At 41.7% G+C, this 16,277-nt stretch overlaps 2 pseudogenes; both read left to right on the forward strand.

Annotated features, from left to right (window-relative positions):
* The first annotated feature begins 3,497 nt into the window (after positions 1 to 3,497).
* On the forward strand, positions 3,498 to 5,094 carry LOC128060485 (hemoglobin subunit epsilon-1-like; annotated as a pseudogene).
* Positions 5,095 to 14,076: 8,982 nt separating this feature from the next.
* Positions 14,077 to 15,477, forward strand: LOC128060484 (hemoglobin subunit epsilon-2-like; annotated as a pseudogene).
* The last annotated feature ends 800 nt before the right edge of the window (positions 15,478 to 16,277 follow it).

Genomic DNA, 16,277 nt, shown 5'->3' on the forward strand with positions numbered 1-16,277 from the left:
CTAACAAGGCTTTTCTGGTGGCTCAAGCTGTAAGGAATCCACATGCAATCCAGGAGATGTAAGAGACATAGGTTCAATCCCTGGGTTAGAAAGATCCACTGGAAAAGGAAACGACAACCCACTCCAGTATTCTTGCCTGGAAAATCTCATGGACAGAGAAACCTGGCAGGTTACAGTCCATAGGGTCACAAGGAGCTGGGCATGACTGAGCATGCACTCAGTCAATTGACATAATCAGCTAATATAAACAGACATATAGTACAGTATGTAATATGTTTACAATACTTTTTACACAAATACCATAAAAAACAAATACAAAAAATAAAGACAACGTTTTTGATCTTAAAACACGCTATCTTGAAAACTACACTAGTACCGCACAGCAGCTGGCATACAGGGGCTGGCATCAAGTGAACAGGCAAGAGGAGTTACTGCCTGGAGAAGGGAGAAGAAGTGGGAGATGGCAGAGCTGGAGAATCATCAGCAATAGGAGATGGAGAACAAGCTGCAATTTGACTCACACCTGAAGCAGATGGAACACATGTTCGCATCTCTGAAAGTTTGCAACTTGAAGGTTCATATATAGGGGCTTACTGTGTAACTGAGTTGCTTTGCTGAACACCTGAAACTAGCATAACATTGCAAACCAAATCCAGGAAAAAAATACTCTTATTCACACAAGGGCTGTTCTTCACAGTGTAGACAGACATTTCTTGTCCTTTCATTGGTCTTCTATTTCAGTGATAAAATATCTGCTCTCTTGACCTAGAATTGTGTCATCCTAGGTTTGAGCTATTTCAAATCCTAAAAGATGATGCTGTGACAGTGCTGCACTCAATATGCCAGGAAGTGTGGAAAACTCAGCAGTTGCCACAGGACTGGAAAAGGTCAGTTTTCATTCCAATCCCAAAGAGAGGCAATGCCAAAGAATATTCAAACTACCGCACAATTGCACTCATCTCACCTGTTAGCAAACCAAAATTCTCCAAGCCAGGCTTCAATAGTACATGAACTGTGAGCTTCCAGATATTTAAGTTGGATTTAGAAAAGGCAGAGGAACCAGAGATTAAATTGCCAACATCTGCTGGGTCATCGAAAAAGCAAGAAAGTCCCAGAAGAGCATCTACTTTTGCTTTATTGACTACACCAAAGCCTTTGACTGTGTGGGTCACAACAAACTGTGGAATATTATTCAAGAGATGGGAATAAAAGGCCACCTGACCTGCCTCCTGAGAAATCTGTATGCAGGTCAAGAAGCAACAGTTAGAACTGGACATGGAACAGCTGACTGGTTCCAAATTAGGAAAGGAGTACATCAAGGCTGTATACTCTCCCTGCTTATTTAACTTATGCAGAGTACATCATGTGAAATGCCAGGCAGGATGAAGCACAAGCTGGAATCAAGGCTGCTGGAAGAAATATCAATAACCTCAGATATGAAGATGATAGATAGTGCCCTTATGACAGAAAGCAAAGAACTAAAGAGCCTCTTGCTGAAAGTGAAAGAAGAGAGTGAAAAAGTTGGCTTAAAACTCAATATTCAGAAAACTAAGATCATGGCCTCTGGTTACATCATTTCATGGCAAATAAATGGGGAAACAACAGAAACAGTGTGAGACTTTATTTTTTTGAACTACAAAATCACTGCCGATGGTGACAGCAGCCATGAAATTAAAAGACCCTTGCTGCTTGGAAGAAAAGCTATGACGAACCTAGATAGCATATTAAAAAGTAGAGACATTACTTTACCAACAAGGATCCATCTAGTCAAAGCTATGGTTTTTTTTATAGTAGGAATGTATGGATGTGAAAGTTGGACTATAAAGAAAGCTGAGTATGGAGAATTGATGTTTTGAACTGTGGTGTTGGAGAAGACTCTCGAAAGTCCCTTGGGCTGCAAGGAGATCCAACCAGTCAATCACAAAGAAAATCAAGTACTGAATATTCATTGGAAGGACAGATGCTGAAGCTTAAACTCCAATAACTTGACCACTTGATGCGAAGAGTCAACTCATTGGGAAAGACCCTGATGCTGGGAAAGATCAAAGGCAGGAGGAGAAGGGGACAACAGAGGATGAGATGGTTGGATGGCATCACTGACAGGATGGACATGAGTTTGAGTATGGTCTGGGAGTTGGTGATGGTCAAGGAAGTCTGGTATCCTGCAGTCTATGGGATTGCAAAGAGTTGGGCACACCTGAGCAACTGAGCTAACTGACTGAGGTTAGGTAGTCTATCCTAGGGTGTCTTTTTAATTTTTCTTAAGGGAGGGGAAGCTTAGAAATACTTGTGAAGGTCACAGCCCAGGAAAACTGATCCACTAAAGGCTGATTTTTAATTATACAATTATGGGCTGCTTCTCCCCCTCCCCCCATTCCTTACCATCATATCAACAGGACTCCAGTAAAATAACAGTGGGCTGTAGATGAAAAAGTTGTAAGGTACAGACTCTATTTCATGATGATGATGTGTTCTTAGGGAGCCTACAGACAACAGGGACATCAAAATACAAAACAAAACAAGGACACTAGAGAAATTTGAAGTCCCCATCACTGATGGATTCAACAAACATTAAACATACTCCAACACCTAGCCTCTCATATCAATTCATTTATTCCTTAGTGTGATCACAAGTCCTAGTATTAAATAATTTCAGACTTCTTATCTGCCTCACTGGTATCAATAAGAAGAGAAAATCAAGAAGAAAACTCAGGGCAATGTCTCCAGAGGACAATTTCTCTTGTTGTCACAGAGAAATGAACAGAGTTCCCTGGAAGCACAGGATGCAAGCTTATTCTGCCTGTTCTCTCTATGAAATAACCTTTGGATATTTAAATTTGGGATTGAGCACTTAGATCTATTGTAGATCCCTTGCATTTCCATTCAGCTTCATGAAGTAACCATACATATGTGTGTGTGTTTTTTTTTCTCCCTTGGAAAAATAAAACCCAGAGCTTGGCTATAATTCACTCCTCAAGAGAGCTAGAACTGATTGAGTTTCTTGTCTACGATTGTATTTTTTATCTTGAGCATGTTTTTGTCCTTGACAGCATCTCACCATCTTTAACCAACACTAAAATGGTTTGAATGGAACTCCTTCCTAGTCTGATGCTTAGCTACACTCCATGGATCATTCTGGGAGAAGGAGAATGGGAGAGATGGATGCCATCGTGGAGGATGACATGGGAAGAGCTGAGAGCAAAAACGGGGAATGAGTGGAAAATAGTGTTGAGGATGGAGGAGGACATAACAAAGGAAGGGTGTCTAGGAACCAACATGTTATCATACACTCAATATACATCTTCTTTGTGACCATCAGCTGTTCTTACTCCATGCCTGAGGGACATAGCCTAACCTTGACCAATGACTTCAAAGGACAAGCAGGAGCAAAGGGGAAAAAGTTCATCAATAAAGAATAAAGGCCGCAGCATACAACAGTAGCACAGACTTGCTTCTGATGCTTCTGTGATCACCTGTAAGCTCCAAGACATGACATCATGGTGCATTTTACTGCCGAGGAGAAGGCTGCTATCACTGGCCTGTGGGGCAAAGTAAATGTAGAAGAGGCTGGAGGCGAGGCTCTGGGCAGGTAGGAAGTGGACTTCATGGGGGAGGATGGTGAATATGAGCCTGGCAAATTGATCAGCAAATTCTGAAAAAATTTTCAAGTCACTGATTTTCTATCTGCTGGTTCCATCTCATAGGCTACTGGTCCTCCACCCCTGGACCAGAGATTCTTTGACAGCTTTGGCAACTTGTCCTCTGCCTCTGCCATAATGAGAAACCCCAAGGTCAAGGCCCATGGCAAGAAGGTGCTGACCTCTTTTGGACAAGCTATTAAGAACTTGGACATCCTCAAAGGTGCCTTTGCTGAGCTGAGTGAGTTACACTGTGACAAGTTGCACGTGGGTCCTGAGAACTTCAGAGTGAGTTCAGGAAGTGTTCGTGTGTTCCCTTTGGATTTTTACTTTGCAATAATAATGGAAGTTGAGTGTTTTATTGGAATGACTAGCAAAGATCTCAGAATTCGTAGATCAAACTGGGTGTTAGGAAGACAGGTTTCCACTGGGCATACCGAGCCCACCTTGATTCAGGACTAGTGACATAAAGAGCTATGGGCAGCCTTACTGTGCATGCGTGCTAAGTCGCTTCAGGTGTCAGATTCTTTGTGACCCCATGGCTGTAACCCACCAGGCTCCTCTGTCCATGGGATTCTCCAGGCAAGAATACAGAAATGTGTTGCCATTTCTTTTTCTAGGGGATCTACCCGACTCAGGGATCAAATCTGTATCTCTTACATCTCCTGCATTGGTAGGAAGGCTCTTTACCATTGGTGTCACAGTGAACAGCCTTAAGTTTGCTTAAAAATTTTTGGGAACTTCTGTCAGAACTGGATGTATTTACCCCCAGAAAATACCAAAGAATAGCATATTTGTTCAAGGAGAAATAAAATCTGACTTTTGATAGATGAAGTCCAACCTCAAGGAAGGAGAAATATCGTATGTGATTCCTGATGATTGAAGTTAGGAAAATATTTGGGAGAATAATTTTTAGGCCATTCATCTTAAAGAAAAATAGATCAATTCTCTATTAAATTACCCATCAGTATCGTGACTAAGTAGAGGCTTAGTTTGGAGGTTTTACTAAACTCATTCTAGGAACCCATGCAATCCTGAAATCCTATGAATATAAAAATTAGAGGGAGGGAGAGAGGCAAATAAAAATAGTGAAATAGGAGAGAGGCAGGGGATACAGGTAGAAAAATGTTGAATGGAGGGCTCATAGAATTTAAATTAAATTGAAGGACAAGCTCATCTGAGTTTATTGTATAGGTAACAACCCATGGAGCAGTTTAAGATGTGGGCTTGGGAGTGAGTGTAGGTACTAAGCCATTATTTTCTGTAACTCTTTTAGGAAACTTCTACTTGACATACTTAATTGTCATTCTGTCTCTCATCCAATAGCTCCTGGGCAATGTGATTATCTTCTGGCTACTGACTCTGGCAGAGAATTCACCCCTGACATGCAGGCTGCCTGGCAGAAGCTGCTGTTGCTTTTGGCGTTGCCACTGCTCTGGCCCACAAATACCACTGAATCCTCTTTTCAATTCACCATTTTGTGTCCCCGGTGCCTTCTTTCTGCCCACAGGGACTGGGGTTTGGCCTTGAGAGCCCAGCTTCTGTTTAATAAAGTACATTCTATTCAGGGGTCAAAAATTAACATTGCATCTTCCCTATCATTTCATCTTGTGCTAAAGGAGAAATGGTTCATTCGCTGAAGGATGAGGAGAGACATAGGAAGAAGTAACAGTCCTTTGAGAAGCATTGGGAAACTCATCAGTGGAAGACAGACATTCTGGTAGGATTTAGGATTACTGGGAGAAAGTTAAGGTGGAGAAAGAAGTTTTCTGTGTTTGGAAATGTTTATTCTGCGGTTGGGGACTGACTGCCACAAGGCAGTGTGACAAAAACTTACTGTAGCAGGAAGGCAGATGTAGTAAGTGGTGTCTGAGAGAAAACAAGATAGATTTATAGTACGTGCCAGAAAGTTTGCAGAAAAAAATAAAAGCTTTGTAGGGATTCATCTTCTAGACTAGGGTTACTTTTTTAGTTTGCTCTAATGTACATTTTGAGTCAACTAAGATATCATATATCTTATGAGACTGAATTGGAGATAAGAAGATCAGTTGATGGGTGGCTGAGAATTTTCAAAAAATCTCTGTGAACCAACAATAGCTTACCCTTTTCTAAAGGATTCCACTGTCTCCTTACAAAGCCAAGGCTAAGACACTTGAAATCATCCTACATCATATTCTGATTGAATGTAATGTGTACTGAAGTAAAATTAGATTTAGGATAGTGTATGAATTCAGATGAACAGGGGGATGACTAAGACTTCATGTAGGAGATAAGATACTAACTAAGTCTCATAGTCTAAAATTAGCCAGCCAGAGCTTGGCAATGTGCATGAAAATGGCTCTCTGGAAGTGGAAGAGAGAGTAAGACATAGGTAGAGGATTAGGAAAGACTAGATAATATAAGGTTTTGAAGATAAAAATAAAAGTTATTACCTTGATAGTAGTAAGAGTAAGCAATGAATATTCTTAGAACTTTAAATGACTCAAGGAGTAGGATTTGGAGGGGGCAAATAATATGCTTAACTCATACAAAATGAATTGAAAATTTCAGAGACTAGACATGGATGCTAATTGAGGAGGACAGATATAATGGACTCAATCCAAGAAGAGCAGTGTGTTTATTTGTGTCTGACTTTTTGTGACTGTATGGACTATAGTCCACCAGGCTCTCCTATCCGTGGGATTTTCCTGGCAAGAATGCTAAAGCTCATTGCCATTTCCTCTCCAGGGGATCTTCCTGACCCAGTGATGGAACTTTCATCTCCTGCTTGGCAGGTAGATTCTTTAGCGCTGACCTCCAGGGAAGCCCTGGAAGAAGATCAGGGAGGTCTGCAAAAAGTGAAGGATGAGGAAGGGGAGAGTAAAGAGGACATATTTTCTGATTGACTGGGGTGGATGAGAAGAGAGAGAGTGGCAGCAGTTGAGAAAACTCACAGCCTGGCTCTAACAAGAAGAAACCTGCAATGACCTGGGGGTTTCATGTCAGAGAAGCATTAACTGAATTATTCTTGAGGGCATCACTGCCAGATTGCTCAGGGAATCATGAGCTCCAGGCTTTGAGTCAAATTGTCCTCTTGAGGACTGGCAAATTTAACTCTATGAGGCATTCATTTCATTACTTCCATACATTAATTATAATCAGTTTAGTTCAGTTCAGTCATTCAGTTGTGTCTGACTCTTTGCAACCCCATGGACTGCAGCACACCAGGACTCCCTGTTCATCACCAACTCCTGGAGTTTACTCAAACTCATGTGCATTGAGTCGGTGATGCCATCTGACCATCTCATCCTCTGTGGTCCCCTTCTCTTCCTGCCTTCAATCTTTCTGGGCATCAGGGTATTTTCAAATGAGTCAATATGTCCTGTGAATTACCTTCGAATTCGGCCTTTTGTCTTCACAGTGCGGCTAAAAGACCAGTGATTACATTTTTGCAGACTGTCAACACACTGGTCTGTCTGTGCTCCCTTACCTATTTATTTATTTGAGTGCATTGGATCTTAGTAATGGTTGGGAGATCTCTGTTGTATCATTTGAGCTCAGTAGTTACATCTCTGGGTTTAGTTGCCCCACAGCCTGTGGGATCCTAGTTGCCCAGCTAGAGATTGATTGTTTCCATGTCCCCTGCATTGTAAGGAGGATTCCTATCCATAGGACCACCAAGAAAGTTCCCCATTGCCTCTTAATATGCCCCTAAATAGAGTAAAGAAGGGCTTCCCTGATGGCTCAGTGGGTAAAGCGTCTGCCTACAATGCGGGAGACCCGGGTTCGATCCCTGGGTCGGGAAGATCCTCTGGAGAAGGAAATGGCAACCCACTCCAGTACTCTTGCCTGGAAAATCCCATGGACGGAGAAGCCTGGTAGGCTACAGTCCATGGTGTTGCAAAGAGTCGGACACGACTGAGCAACTTTCCCTTCCCTTCCCTAGAGTAAAGAAAGACTCTCTGTGGCATGAAACCTCATCCAGTCAGTCAACAAATGAGAGCAAAGTACTTTTTAAATCAATTGATCTCTTTTTCATCCTTCTTGCCTCTCAACTATTATTCTTACTCTGAATATCAAGGGGTCAGGGATGGTGATGGTGAGGGAGCAAACAGAAGATACATTCTTCCTCCCTTAATGTTCTAAGTTTAGATCTGGATTTTGCCAGCTCAGGACAATTGAACTGAAAACAAAAACACAATTTACACACACACACACACATATATGCATATATTCAGGTCTAGAGGGCTCAAATTTTTAATAGATGAAAAGGTGTCTAATTATTGTTGATAGACCATAAGAGTCAGCTGAGAAAAATAATGTGATAATACATTTATCTGGGAATATTAATTTAACTGAGAGCCAAAGGGTTTAGAGATTGTCATTACTAGGTTTAAAATCCTATAATGACTTCTTATTCGCTATCACTGAGGAGAAGTTCTAAGTTATTAGGTTAATGCTTTCTCTACAATAGTATTTTCTGCCATTCTTACTTTTACTATTTACATATCAACCACCCTATCACTCATATCTCTAGCATACCAGACGTTTGTTTTACCTTCCTTAGAGATTTGGAGCCACTATCGCAACCTTCAAGACCTCTATCCTAATACTCTCAGCTGACAGATTCCTTCTTTTCATTCTGGGCTGCCTCAACTATGACCTTCTTAGAGAGACTTATTTCTGATATGTTTGTGTCCCTCTCTCATTATGTCCTGGAGAAGGCACTGGCGACCCACTCCAGTACTCTTGCCTGGAAAATCCCATGGGCGGAGGAACCTGGTGCGCTGCAGTCCATGGGGTCGTGAAGAGTCAGACATGACTGAGTGACTTCACTTTCACTTTCCACTTTCCTGCATTGGAGAAGGAAATGGCAACCCACTCCAGTGTTCCTGCCTGGAGAATCCCAGGGATGGGGAGCCTGGTGGGTTGCCATCTCTGGGGTCTCACAGAGTTGGACATGACTGATGTGACTTAGCAGCAGCAGCAGCAGCTCATTATGTCCAGATATTAATTTCCTTCATAACAAATGATAATAGCTGAAATTATTTGTTGATGGGTTTACTTATTCATTTTCTCTATCTTCCACCCCCAAATTAGGTTCTTTGTATCTTAAATCTCCAGTACATAGATCAATTATAACACAAAGTCATGCAACAAATAGTTATCAAATGTACATTTAAGTATCCATGGGAATGAAAGTTTGAAAAAACATTATAGCTAATTTTATTTAATGTAAGAAACATAATGTTTGATCAGCTGTCCTGAGATGGAATGTGTTTCTCAGAGTACAGTCAAGGACCCTTTCTTGGCCTTTCCCCGGTGTTGTCATTTGTACTAATGGGGAGCCAGCTCTAAGACCTTAGAATCTGCTGCTTTGGTTTGAATTTGAGCATCCTGCTAGCTCTGCAATTTGAGATGCATCACTTAATATCCTAAGCTCTCATTCAGCAATCATGTTTATCTAAGTTCATTTTTTTAGAGAATTAAATACATTAATATATCTCACATCTTTAGTTCACTAACTGGAACATAAGCTCTCTTTATCTCTTTCTCTAAAAATAATTGACTGTATCTATAACTTCTATCTTTTGGCAGTAGTATTTATGTTATCTATAAGCTCTATCTAGCTGTATTATATGTGTATATGTATTCATAAATATATGTGACCTTTTGTCTCTAATAATAATGCTTTTTAAAAAATATTTAGCTATAAGGATAGTTATCATTATTGAAACTGATTGAGCTTTGGTGGAAATAAAAGATCATTTTCTGAGGAAATGGAAAATTCAAAGCCTGAATTTGAGAAATCAGCAAGACAGGTCTAGAGGAAAGAGAAGAGATGAGTCCAAAAACAGAGGGATGGTAAGGAAACAAGAATAGCTGTGGGAGGCGAAACTTTTGGCAGTAATGATGTTGAAAGGAAAGAAACTCCAGAAGGCTGAACTAAGGCCAAGAGGAATGCAATCGGGACTAAAGACTGCCCTCAGAAGGCTAGAGGGGTTTTTTTGGACTTTGTTTACTTTTAGAAGAAACCTATATAGGGATGAGGAAAGTGTCTACTGGAAAGTATAATTGTCTGAAAGGAACTGTGCCTTTGTTATTTTTCACTTTTCCTCTCCTGGAGGCAGAAAAAGAAAAAATGCCAAGGAGAAATGTCTATACAGCATATGCTGGCTCTGTATAAGGAAAGAACTTAGAGTTCACAAATACATTGCTAAGGCTATACATACATTAGGGCTTCCCTGGTAGCTCAGATGGTAAAAAACCCACCCTCAATGAGGGAGACCTGGGTTCCATCCCTGGGTTGGGAAGCTCCCCTGAAGGATGGCCTGGCAACCCGCTTCAGCATTCTTGCCTGGAGAATCCCCATGGAGGGAGGAGCCTGGCAGACTGCAGTCCATGCGATCGGACATGACTGACTAAGCATACAGCACATTCATACATTGGCTGAGCACTTGTACAGAATTGTTTCTAGACAGCCATTTCAAGTTTGCATCCTATAAATCCAGAAGTGGGATGAAGTGTCTCTGAGGGAGGAAAAGAGCTGAAACACGTGGGCTGGAGTGAGTACAATAATAAAGCTATGAGTGTTTATTTTTATGCCCGCAAAACGTGAAGTTGCTGGTGCTAGGCATATGGGATGGAAATCATGGTCAAGTCCTAGTCTAGTAAGGGGAACAAATTAGCTGTGCTTAAAGACAAGGCAAGGCCCCAGGCTTTGCAGGAAGTTAATATCATTCGGTTCAAAATGGGACCAGAGAGGCCAGCCTGGAACTCTCTGCTCACTGTGCATATCTCTTTACACCTCCGCAGCTCCTGGAAATTGTGCTAGCGATTGTCTAGCAAACCACTTTGATACAGAATGAACCCCGCAGTGCAGGCTGCCTGGAAGATGACAGTGACTGGACTGGTGAGCACCCTGGCCCACAAGTATCACTGAGGGCCCTGCCCAGTAGTGCAGTGTCACTAAGGAAAAGCTTCTTTGAATTAATAATAATAATAACAGCAACAACAAGAGTAGCAGTAGCAGTAATGCTCCGCTAAGAGTTCTCCTCAGGGTAATTGTCCTCAGGTCTGCTTTTCTCATGTGCTTTTAAATACATGAAAACCTTAGGGATTCTATGTTGAACTGTATTGGGGGCTGGGGGGACTGGGGAGGCTCACCATTCAGTTTTCGAATGAAGTAGAAATTTCTGCAGGAAAATTTAAAACAGAGCACCAAAGGGATGTGGTTGAGACATACACTTGGGATAAATACATACTCATGAGTTTTTCCAGTTAAAGATATAGGAGCATTCAGGTGGGAGGGGAAGGGTATCAGGGGACAAGAACGCCTCAGGATCAGATGATTAAGTGGGTCTCAAAAAAGGCTTAAGTGAATACAAAGGTTCTGAATGGAGGTAGAGTACCAAAGTGGAGATTCTTTACAGGAAAATTAGCCCAGGTCTTAAGATGGCAATGTCCAAGTAAGGATGTCATTCCATTCTAAGAACGCATTTTCTAAAAGCAGCTGGCTTGTCCCAGCACTTGTGAAGAGAGATTCGGATGGGTGGGGTGGAGATCAGAGCAGGGGATACCCTCTTTTAAAAGTTAACTTCAAAGAATTGTTCATGGGCTTTACTAAAGAACTGTTTGGTTTAAGTGAAGAGAGCTGCCTAGGAAGGCTTTTTTTTTTTTTTTTCCCCCCTTCAGGGCTTTTTTTTTTTTTTTAAAATATTTATTTGTATTTATTTATTTGGCTGTGCCAGGTCTTAGCTGTGACAGGCAGGATCTTCGACTTTGCAGCATGCAGCAACTTTAAATATGGCATGCAAGATCTAGTTCCCTGACCAGGAATGGAATCTGTGGCTCTTGTATTGGTTGTCAGGAATTTTAGCCACTAGACCACCAGGGAGGGGAAGTTAAATTGATTGTTGCATTGCACGTATGGAGACACACATGAGCAGGCTGGCTACAGCATTTCAAAGAGGAGAGACCTTTGTAAACTGCTCGGAGAGAGGGACTGTCTAAAGAGTGTGAGAGAAAATCAGGAATGAGAGGTGACTTCCAAATCATTGCCTGCTTTGCTGAAAAGATGGGCAGTTATTCCCCAACATTCAGAGCTGCAGAAGCCCCTGAGTCTGCGGCCTTGCAGGGGGCACATACTCCACTGAAGATGGGCATCAGGGCTAGAGATAGAAAGTACCCAGAGCCAAACCTGCAGGCCAGACACACCCCAGCTGAGTGTGAGAGAGATTCCTGGCTGTGTTCATAGTTTCCTCTTCTTTCTTTTATTTCTCTGATCACTTTTCTTGAAGCAAATCCTTTTGACAGCAATCCAAACTATGTTCTTTGTATCTTTGTACCGAAGTGCTCACATAAATCAGTGCTCACAGATTATCCACTCTGTCATGGTAAACCAGCTTCCAGAAACAGAAATTTTTATCCACATTTTACATTTAAGTCTTTTCAGGTTGAATCGATAAAAGTGTTTCATTATATCAAAGAGACAGAAAGGATTTATTTTTCTAATAGTAGAAATTTGCTGTCAATATAACACATTGGGTTGAACTCTAAGTTTTAGGGTCCCTCTGTAAATACACATGAAAATTATTTTTATTATATGTACATATATTTGTAAGAGTGATGTCAGGGAGAAATAACCTAGCTTTCTGGACGTCAAAATGTGGGAGCAACAAATTCTGAAATACAATGAATCATTCCCTCTCCCACTAGAAATGTGCTTTTCCCAATCTTGTACATGCTTATTTGGATGCATGAGAACAAAGTACCTTAAATCACAGTGGCAGTGGTGTGTAGAGTACTGTCAGTGAAGGTTGCCTTTGAATAATTAGATGTGAAGAGAAATCACACTCAGTCAGGAGTGTGGACCCAGTACATGAGACAACTCAGTTCATCCAGAGCCATTGCCAAGGAGAATTCTAATACTCTCTTCATTAAACACAGAAGCACTTATTCCCCAACATTCACTAGTGTATCCTCTGATATGGATGCATAGATACATCTACTGGCCAGAGACACTTTCCATATAATCAGAGTGAAAAAAATTATTCAGACAAGTACACATATTACTGATAGAACTCAGTAACAAAGGGCTGATGTTCAATTCTTCTCTACATTTTACGAAGTTCTTACCTATTGTGTTTCTAAACTGATGCTGGATTGGGATCATTTTTATTTGGTTCAGTTCAGTTCAGTTCAGTTGCTCAGTCCTGTCCGACTCTTTGCGACCCCATGAATCACAGCACACCAGGCCTCCCTGTCCATTACCAACTCCCCGAGTTCACTCAGACTCATGTCCATCGAGTCAGTGATGCCATCCAGCCATCTCATCCTCGGGCGTCCCCTTCTCCTCCTGCCCCCAATCCCTCCCAGCATCAGGATCTTTTCCAATGAGTCAACTCTTCTCAAGAGGTGGCCAAAGTACTGGAGCTTCAGCTTTAGCCTCATTCCTTCCAAAGAACACCCAGGGCTGATCTCCTTCAGAATGGGCTTGTTGGATCTCTTGCAGTCCAAGGGACTCTCAAGAGTCTTCTCCAACACCACACTTCAAAATCATCAATTCTTCGGTGCTCAGCCTTCTTCACAGTCCAACTCTCACATCCATACATGACTGCTGGAAAAACCATAGCCTTGACTAGACAGACCTTAGTCAGCACAGCAATGTCTCTGCTTTTGAATATGCTATCTAGGTTGGTCATAACTTTTCTTCCAAGGAGTAAGCATCTTTTAATTTCATGGTTGCAGTCACCATCTGCAGTGATTTTGGAGCCCAAAAAAATAACGTCTGACACTGTTTCCACTGTTTCCCCATCTATTTCCCATGAAGTGATGGGACCAGATGCCATGATCTTCATTTTCTGAATGTTGAGCTTTAAGCCAACTTTTTCATTCTCCTCTTTCACCTTCATCAAGAGGCTTTTTAGTTCCTCTTCACTTTCTGCCATAAGGGTGGTGTCATCTATGAAAGTATGAGCCCCATATAAGCTTTAGAAGCATTGGTAACCCAGGAAGAGCTGTGGCTTCTCCTACTAATATACGCTGGCCAAACAGCAGAACAGTGTCTTATAAACACCCGACACAATCCTCAACAGAGTTCTAAATGATGCTCTTCCTAAGTCTAGCTATGCTTCATGGTCAGTCTACTGGTCACTTCAGGAAGGGAGGCGGGGACCTTGAGATATGAATTGCACAGTAGAGGGTAAGGGGAGAACACAGCAGAATAGCCCTGATAGAGCCACTGACACTATCAGAGACACAGATGTCCATCTTGCTGACCCTCCCTTGCCCAAATCCCACCCCTGGCAGTGACCACCTACCTTTGACCAATAGTCTCATTTTATTGGGGGAAGGAAGGGCCTTGGGACAGCAGATGAGGAATAAAAGGCCATGCAGTGAATCAGAGGCACAGACTTGCTTTTGGCCCATTAGGATCACCAGTAAGCTCTCAGACACCATGGTGCATTTTACTACCTAGGAGAAGGCTGCTGTTGCTAATCTGTGGGCCAAAGTGAATGTGGAGGTGGTCAGTGGTGAGAGCGTGGCAAGGCGAGCACTGGACACAGGTAAGACAAGGTGTAGAAATGCAGAAAGTGTTCCAGAAAAGAGGGACTGGTTAGGTTTCTTACATACTCTGACTTCTCATCTGTTCTGTGACTATGATCATCCCATAGGCTCCCGATCTTCTGCCCATGGACCCAGAGGTTCTGTGACAGTTTTGGTAACTTATGCACCGAGTCTGCCATAATGGGCAACCCCAAGGTCAAGGCCCATAGCAGGAAGGTGCTGAACTCCTTTGGAAATGCCATTAAGCACATGGATGACCTCAAGGGCACCTTTGCAGATCTAAGTGAGCTGCACTGTGACAAGTTGCACGTGGATCCCGAGAACCTCAGGGTGAGTTCTGGGCATGCCTGTGCTTTGTTCTTTCATCCAGGTTTCTATGCTGTGGTTATAATGAGAACACTAACTTAAGCTATCGAAGTATTTTTTGGAGGTAATATTTCAGAGAAAGGCTTGATCTTGGTAGGTTGTTCCAGAGGTCAAAGGTAAGACCAGGTAATTATTCTATGACTAGTGGAGGTCACTGGTCATCTAATAATTCTGAGAAAAGAAAAAATGTTGTGAAGAACACTAACCAAACTTGAGCTATGTGTTTTGGCCTGGAGAACACAAATTGAGCCAAGCAAAAGAATATCTTGCCTTTGATAACTGAAATTTTCTATGAAAATTGATAAATACATTTCTTTATGATTTTTGAGTTTTGAATGAGGACTAAACAGGGCAAAATAAGAGCAACTTTTCATGATTTAGGCCTCCTTCTTTGTCTCTAGCAATGATGAAATGTTTTTGTATACAAGGTGTTGGATTCCTTGTCAAATGGATGTCCAAACAATCTGAATGTATGTAATATCTGAAGACACAATATGTATATCAAGTCCCCTTTCAGCACTATAATTTTACTTTTTTAAAAAAAGGAGAGAAGGAATCCATAGCAATGCTCAGGCTTGGACGTTGACAGAGAAAATGGGAGAAGGATATAACACAGTGGGGGTTCGGGCTGGGAGTCACTGAAGCCAATGCCAGGTCTCTAATGATGCACTTTTGTGGGAATATGGCCATGAAAGCTGCTCACCCTCTTATGAAGAAGGAAATGGATGTGGCATCTATTTGCTGGAAGGGCAGCCTGAGACCTTCTCTTCGTTATGTACTGTCTTTTTATTCCCAGCTCCTAGGCAACATGATATTGATTATCTTGGCAACGCACTTCAGCAAGGAATTTACCCCGCAGATGCAGGCTGCCTAGCAAAACCTGACCAACGCTGTGGCTAATGCTCTGGCCCACAAGTACCACTAGTTGCCTGGCCTACCATGTTGGTGCCTATCTGAGGGCCCAGTGTCCCAGCAGTTCATCTCCTGAAAACAGAGGGAGAGAGCTCTGATTCCAGACATAACTCCAATATAATACAAATCAAATAAAAGTCAGGGTCTCTAACAAATATCTTTGTATTTTCTCTTTGTTTTTATCTTTTATAAGTTGATTCAGCAAAAAAAAAAAAAGAAAAAGAAAAAGAAACATTCTTATTGGAACTGGGAATATTGGAAATTGAGAGTTTGGGGAGGTTATAGAAGGAACCCTAATAAGATTCTGTAAAAGTGACTTCAGTGGGTAGTTAATCCTAGGAGGGGAAATTAAGCTCCTGAAACAGAGAAGATCTTTAGAAAAAGGAAAGAAATGGAGTTACTCCTGAGAAATGCAAAATGATTGTTAATAGTGAGCTGTTAGGACACAAAGTAAGGGACCTGTATAGTCTGTTATTTGTATAAATGCTGGATAGAGCTCTTTCTGGACTACTTTTATTTAATATGAGTCGTATTTTTAGTAGCTATAGGTGCAATGAAGATGGTATTTTAGACACCCAGCTCTGCTCTCAACTTTTTCCTTGCATCTTCAATGGGGCGTGCTTAGTTGCTTCAGTCATGTCTGACTCTTTTCCACCCCATGGACTGTAACCTGCCAGATTATATATATAACCTGTCCATGGGATTCTCCAGGCAAAGACACTGAAGGGTATGCCATGCCATGGTACTAATGATATATTATTTGGGAGCTCTGTGACCTGGGAAACATTTTTAATTCTATCAAGCCTTTGGTAG

Source organism: Budorcas taxicolor, chromosome 15, assembly GCF_023091745.1.
Source record: "Budorcas taxicolor isolate Tak-1 chromosome 15, Takin1.1, whole genome shotgun sequence".
In the NCBI taxonomy this organism is placed as follows: domain Eukaryota; kingdom Metazoa; phylum Chordata; class Mammalia; order Artiodactyla; family Bovidae; genus Budorcas; species Budorcas taxicolor.